Here is a 6,995-nt window from a genome sequence, read left to right on the forward strand (position 1 = left end):
CCAAGCCCTCTGGCCCCGACGACCACTATCCGCCCTCGTCAGACTGAGTCGTTACAATATAGGCATTAAAGATCTGATCATGTCTACTCCATGAGATCAATGTAAAGTCAATCTGCTAGGATGATCCTTATTGGATGCACATGCACTTATTTCATACTACAGTTTTTCCAGAATCCAGAGTATGAATTAATGCTAGAGTGTCACATAGATAATCATTAGCTAGTTGCGGCAAACAGCGATCCATTCTTGTGGCATTCGGAAGCAACTACAAAACCATAACGTTGGTATTATCAAATTGCAAATAGTGCTGAGTTTATAGCGAATTGCAAATATTATCATCAAATTGGTATCGCATGGCTATCCACTTTACCAAGTACTTACATCACGTTCTATGTGGCATAATCCACATTGAGCTTCCGTTCGCAATATGCAACCCGAGCTAGCGCACATCAATAGATTTGCCAATGGATTTGCGGCTCCGAGTTACCCACTCATCATTTTAGGTATGGTTCGGACAATTTTCGGTCCGGTGAACTCAACTTGGCTCGACTGTCGCCTGCTTCGCTTGAGAATTGTCTCTTTGAGGAAGCCCGGCCAAACCCAATGTTTTAAGCACTTTTGTTTTTTGCATTTTCTTTATGTAATGGATGAACCTGGGACAACACTATGGGCTCCCATTGGACCAATGGGCCTAGCAATATTCCGAAGCCCAAGTCCGCCCGTTCATTGATCACCTCTCTCGACGTCGGAACTCGCCCTATCTGAGGTGAGACCAGTGGGTACAAGTATGCATGACAGACGTGCAAACCAAGGCGAAAAGGAGTGCCTAATCAAAGTCACAGTTCAAGGTATGTCTTTTATACAGTACATGGGATGTCCACATTTCATTAGTCTTTCTAAGTTTTGGGCAGTGTACAGAGTAGGAAGGACTATTGTTCTCCTTGATCTTTCTCTTTTTTTTTTCCTTTCTGATTTCATATCGAAATTGATTGATCCAGTTCATCCATTTATTCATATTTTAATTGGGGAACAAAAAGCTTAGGAGTTGAAGGATCCAATCGAACAAAAAGAATTAAAAATCTGATCGAACATTTTTCCAACAATTTGAAGTCAGTCATCTATTTATTCATATTTTAATTGGGGGGAAAATAAGCTTAGGAGTTGATGGATCCAATCGAACAAAAAGAATTAAAAATCTGATCGAACATCTTTCCAACAATTTGAAGATTAGTGGTGTCTTTATGTTTAATCCACTTGTCCCGGTTTTTAAATTTCAATCACCACATAATCACTTTCGCTCGATGGATATGCTTTCAGCGATGAAGCCAACCTATTGTTGATAAAACTACATATGGACGTACAAATTCATCCGTCAAACAGATTAACTTTTCATATAATATGGGTATAAATGAACTTATTCATCTCATCTCTTAAGATTCTGAGTGCTTTTTATGGAATCTCACTACCATGAAATGGGTTGTAAAGGTTGGAACTGAGACTTCGTTGTCAATTTTAATTGCGGGTCTAATCGGAGAAAAGATAATGGCATAGGAAGTTCCTGAACATTTTTTATTTGTGTCATGTCATCGTTGAATCTGTGCAATCGAATTCTTTAAACCATGTGTTTGTTTGTTTCAGTCCTTTCGGCAAAACACCTAACAAAACTCCTGACGTGGTTAAGAAGCCCATGCATGCTTTGCTGGTGCCGTACATGGCAATTTTTGTCCCATTAAGATGTGTATACATGTCAACACATATGGCAGACAACTACAAGACGATTTTTTTTTTTTGTTGGTCTTAAGAGGTACTTTCATTCATTCATAAAAAGAGGTCTACATGATGAAAATGAACAAGTCTCCGAAAACAAAATATCCCGAAGGAGCTGGAGGGGTGAAGACACCCAATTTAGAGGAAGAGTTCTTGTACGATGAGCTTAATATGGAGAATGGCAATCTGAAGTGTATACATTTTAACAGTGGGGTGAATTTGGGTAAGGTGTACCAGTATGAGATTTTCTATGAGATGAAAATTAATCTTGTTAAATGTGTCATGGATGTACACTTTAGGATAAGTGGCACTGTTTGGATTAATGGTGTTGAAATAAAAGATGAAATCATAGTCTAACGAAACATTTGTACAGCATTTTATGTTGCTGTACCATATTATATTTACCTAAATGAAATTTATATAACTAAATTTTCGAATCCACACAACGCACGGATCTTTGGCCAGTACTTACAAGAAATTGTGCTAACAAAGAGACGATACAGAGTATTATAACCTTTACAAGGGAGACGGACTGAAATAACGACGTTCCTTATTTCTCAACTATCGACATCTCTTATTTTTAACGTGTCGAAGGCGAAAACTTTTCTTGATGAGTTTCCCTCGTCAAAGCAAAATCGGAAAGAAAAAAGATTTCAAAAATAAGACAGGAATGGAAAGAACGAAAAGAATCATGAAATTTCAGCCGCTAACGAGCTTATCTGACACTCTTTAGGCTGAGTCCTGCGGCTGCGTTCTTCAGATCATTACGCGAGGCGTGCTCGATGGAGTGCGTCATGTTTTTGAACGAGAACGACGATTCCGTGCTGCATTTGAGACAGATCAAGCGCATCAGAACTCCAAACACATGAACAGAAGAAGCACAATACAATCGCCCGTCAGTCCGATGTTTCGACACTACCTCGACTCCTCCTTATCGATCGTGATCGTATCGAACGGCACGTCCTCGTAGCTGAACACTTCCGCGCCGTAATTCATTAGAAGTTCCGGTAATGTAGTAGCCGGGATCGGCTGAACCACCGCCAAGTGACCAGTGTTCTCGGGCTCATAGTTGCTATAAGGTTGTTGAGATATTGACGATTGTTTCGTAGTTTCCCCGTTCACGAAAATGCCCGGGAACGATTGTCGGGTCGGGACCACGTTCCCCAGCTGCAGTTCGGACGGGGGAGGATAGTGAGAAGGCGAGGCGGAGGCCGAGACTTGGTCCCGGCACACGGCGATCTGCGTGTTGACGTGCTGGAGCTCCTCGGTCACCTGGTGCAGCTGGCAGAGGAGGCGGCGGATGTACCAGCAGCAACCGTGGACGGGGTACTGTGCGCGCATGTTGGACTCGAACACGACCGACTGCATCGCCTCCTGCTTGAGATCCGGCGGGGCCTGCTTGAGGATCTTGGTGATGTTGCTCACGCCGAAGAGGCGGTGCGCGTTCTGGAACATCTTCGGCTGGTCAGCGGGGAAGTAGGGGGCGAGGGGGCACTCCTTGTGGCACTTCCGCCGCTGGAACTTGCACACCGCGCACGCCTGGCTCGTCCCTCCTTTGATCGTCATGTTCCGTTCGAGCTCATTTCCACCAGGGAGAGGGAGAGGGAGAAATGGATCTCGAGAGGATTTTCAAGACTGTTGGAGATGGGGGAGCTTATCAGAGATCTTTGCCGGTTCAAACACTGCTGATCGTAAAGCATTATCGTGAAGACTTGGTAAAACTTTTGAATCCTATTAAAGTGGGAGATTTTTTTGAACTTGGAATTATCTCTTCTTGAGCATGTAGAGATTAAACAATTTTGTACAATTTTGATATTATTTCGCCTGAAATTATACCCTATTTATTTGAATATAATAAAGCTGATGATCAGATTATATCCAGGCATTATTAGTAAATTATTTATAATTTCGAGGGTTAGTTTATATCGATCTCGGAGCAGTTACCTGATAAATCTCTGAGCAGTTATTGAATAACACAACACACGTTCAGCTTTTAGCATATTGCACGTTCTTACCTAGGGCAAAAGGCCTGGGTTTTTTTACCTCGCTGACAGCAACATGCATTGAATCAGGACATAAAAAGTCAAGACGACCTAGGGATGATGTTAATGTAATCATGGGATGATAGTAATCCTTGTCGCTGAAACAAATTAAATTTGTCAGGATCGCACTTCTTGGATCATGGCATGATGAGAAGACAAGTCATTATGATGCACTAAACCATTCCTAAAGCATTATTTTAAGATTGGTGTATGCTACGTTTTAAAGTATCAACACGAATACATTCAACGAGATGAAAAATATATATGTATAAGATATATTGGCGGTGTAGAGTATTCTTTTCACGAGCTGTCATGAAATGGAGATCGCTCATTTACTAATCGGATGAATTCATTTACTCAAATTATGGGTTTGCACCTGAACTTTACTTGCGTGATTATTTTTTATGGGGCCAACATACCAAATAAATTCGAAAAAGAAATGCATACAAGCTCATATGTAGAATTCAAGCATATTAACTAGTATTTTTCCGAAAATGGCAAGGGAAATTGACGTCGTTGCAGAGTTTAAAGACGATGTAGCTGGTGTGGCTACTATATCAACATTGACATTCAAAGAGAAAGGAGTGGGGCGGATGGGGGAAGGATTGAACATCGAAACACGTGCATAAAATGGAGAAAAGAAAAGGCCATCAAATCCCAAACTATATCCACTACGACACATTGATAAAAAAAAAATTGACACCAAAAATACCAAATTTGTACATGTGTGATACATTTACTCTCTGTCAATAAGCATTATTAAAAATTTGCCTACATAAACGATGGAAAGCAAACTATGTTGACTGGCGCCCAAGTGGTTTAAGTTGAAATAAAAACGACGTTGTTTTGGTCGCAAAATCATCTGATGAAAGCTTGACAGAAGATGAATGTGTCACATAGATACAAATTTGGCATTTTTGTTGTAAAAAAAAAAAGTCGCAGTGGGCATAGTTTTGAGGTTTTTATGTAAAAAAAAATGTTCGGGGTAAATTTATCATAGTAAACATAGTTTGAAACCAAAATAATCTATCCAAAACGTCTTTTTCTCTCCCTCTCTCTCTTCTCTCTCCATGTCTTCTTTAACATAAAGCCATGGGGGAGGGTTGATATTGTGGCCAAATTCCAAAAAAACCATCAACTTTACTTTGACAATTATGGCCCGAACTTTTTTTTATCCCGAAAAAAATCACCAACTTTAACTTAAATCCTAAATCTGACCCGAACAATTTGAAAATTTCACATCACAAGGGCTAGATTTAGGATTATAGTAAAAATTGATGCCTTTTATTGAGACAAAAAAAAATTCAAGTCAAAATTGTCACTCAAAGTAAAGTTGATGCTTTTTTTTTTTAATTAGCCATGATTTTTTTTTATGTTTTCTTACTTTGTTTTGTCTTTCTTCTCTCCAATCTAGATCTCGAAGCTCTCTTCTCCTGGTCTAATTCTAAATTTGAGAGTTTGAATTCTCTCAATCTAGTTCTAGATCTAGGAGCTATTCTCTCCTAATCTAGATTTGGGAGTTCAATAAATATGTTTTCAGGATTCAATACCCCGTGCTTTCTTCGTGTACCCTCCAACTTTAATGATGATTGCAAGAACTCTGGCGTCTCGCTGAACCATGAAGATTTGCTCTTCCAAATGTTATATCTGTGTTTGTTCAATTTGTTTTGGTAGTCTCTATACAACAATGATGTAGAATAAGCCAAATCTAGGTGCGCATTATCGACTGGCAACGCCGTAGTTACTAGAGGAGGAATTTTCAGCGTGTGCTCATCACTGATGATGATACGAGGTCCAATGATCGGCTATCGATTATTCTGTTTGACAGATTCATTCTTTTGGAATGAATGTGTACTTAACCATACTGGTGCTATGTAGATCCTCATTATTTTCTGGATTTTGCTTTTGTTTTGTTGTATTGTAGGCTTTACGTTGCTTCAATTTGCTTTGCTATAATTGAGTAATGAATACAATTTTTTTCGAAGAAAAAATCACAATTTGAGACTTTTTGTGACTTTTTTTCGACAAGCAAAATACAATTCCTTAACAACTTGTCAAATTGAAAGTGAGAGATAAGGCTTATCCCGTCCACAAATGAGGTCTAATTTAAAAGATTAAAAAAAAATTAATAAGTAGAAAGAGATTGATTTTGAACCCTCGATTACTTATATACCGAGGTGAGTTCCAAGCAAATCATCCCTCAAAAGGGTTCCAATTCTATTCTAAATCTCAATACTAGGAACATTCGTGCGGTTTTGTTTAAGGGAATACGTTCTAATGACTCGTAACCCCCTAATCAAAGGCATACATTCCAAAAGCGATTGTACGGAACCAAAAAGAACTTTTATCCATAAAAAAAGCTGTGGGCAGGCCCAAAAGACAAACACAAGGAAAGGGACTGATTTCGAAAGCTCTGTCGCCATACAGAACCATTGGCTAGCAGTCCACCCACCATACGACTCGTCACAACATGGGTGGTCCAATCCCCATCCCCAGTCCAATGAAATCTCAGTTCGTTCTTTCTCAGCCGTGCGTCCAACAGGAAGGCGTCAACCGACATGGAATCTAAACTCAGTCCTGATCGCTACTATTACCAAGTCATGATTGGTCAAATGTCTCGTTCGCGGTTCAGCAGATTATTTGCTCCAAGATTCGGGTCGTCGACCCCTCTCGATCGCGTCCCCACCCGACCAACTCCCACTTGCATGTTTTCATTAATATAAGGGAAACGAGATTCCGATGGTGGGCCCTCCTTTAGAAAAAGGGAACGAAAAGGAATGAAGAAAGAGGAAGATAGAATCAAAGAGGCTCTTTAGTTTTGGTAGGGACAGACATTCCCGGATACATCGTGAATCCACCAGCGTTTATGGCGGGAGCATCGTTTAGTGTCAATTTGGCTAATCAAATCTTCTCGCTTGTGCTCGCTTTTCGACCAAAGGCATTCAAAAAAAGTATGAGACTGTCGAGAGGAAAAACATTTCGGTTCACTTCACTTAGGCTGCGTTTGGATCCTTTTGAGTTAAAGGGCTTGTTCCGAATGTAAATAGTATTTGGTAAGAAGTGATTTGGGGATCGACTTTGGTTTAAACGCTATTTGGAAAAGAACTAGACTTGTAAAGGAATTAGGTATGTATATTAAATAAATAAATGAAAGATCGCCGGCAAGCCAAATTTGGCAAAAGATTT

The 6,995-nt window shown here is 39.9% G+C and overlaps 1 long non-coding RNA gene across 1 annotated transcript; it reads right to left on the bottom strand.

Moving 5' to 3' along the window:
- Positions 1–2,235: 2,235 nt before the first annotated feature.
- Positions 2,236–2,941, bottom strand: LOC115688227 (uncharacterized). Its single transcript, XR_008817061.1, has 2 exons — positions 2,687–2,941; positions 2,236–2,591 (listed from the first exon to the last, which is right to left on the bottom strand). It is a non-coding gene; the product is annotated as an uncharacterized LOC115688227 (long non-coding RNA).
- Between the last annotated feature and the right edge of the window lie 4,054 nt (positions 2,942–6,995).

The sequence above is a fragment of the Syzygium oleosum genome, unplaced genomic scaffold (assembly GCF_021117445.2).
Source record: "Syzygium oleosum isolate NSW1041296 unplaced genomic scaffold, Sole_v2.1 Sole_v2.08, whole genome shotgun sequence".
In the NCBI taxonomy this organism is placed as follows: Eukaryota; Viridiplantae; Streptophyta; class Magnoliopsida; order Myrtales; family Myrtaceae; genus Syzygium; species Syzygium oleosum.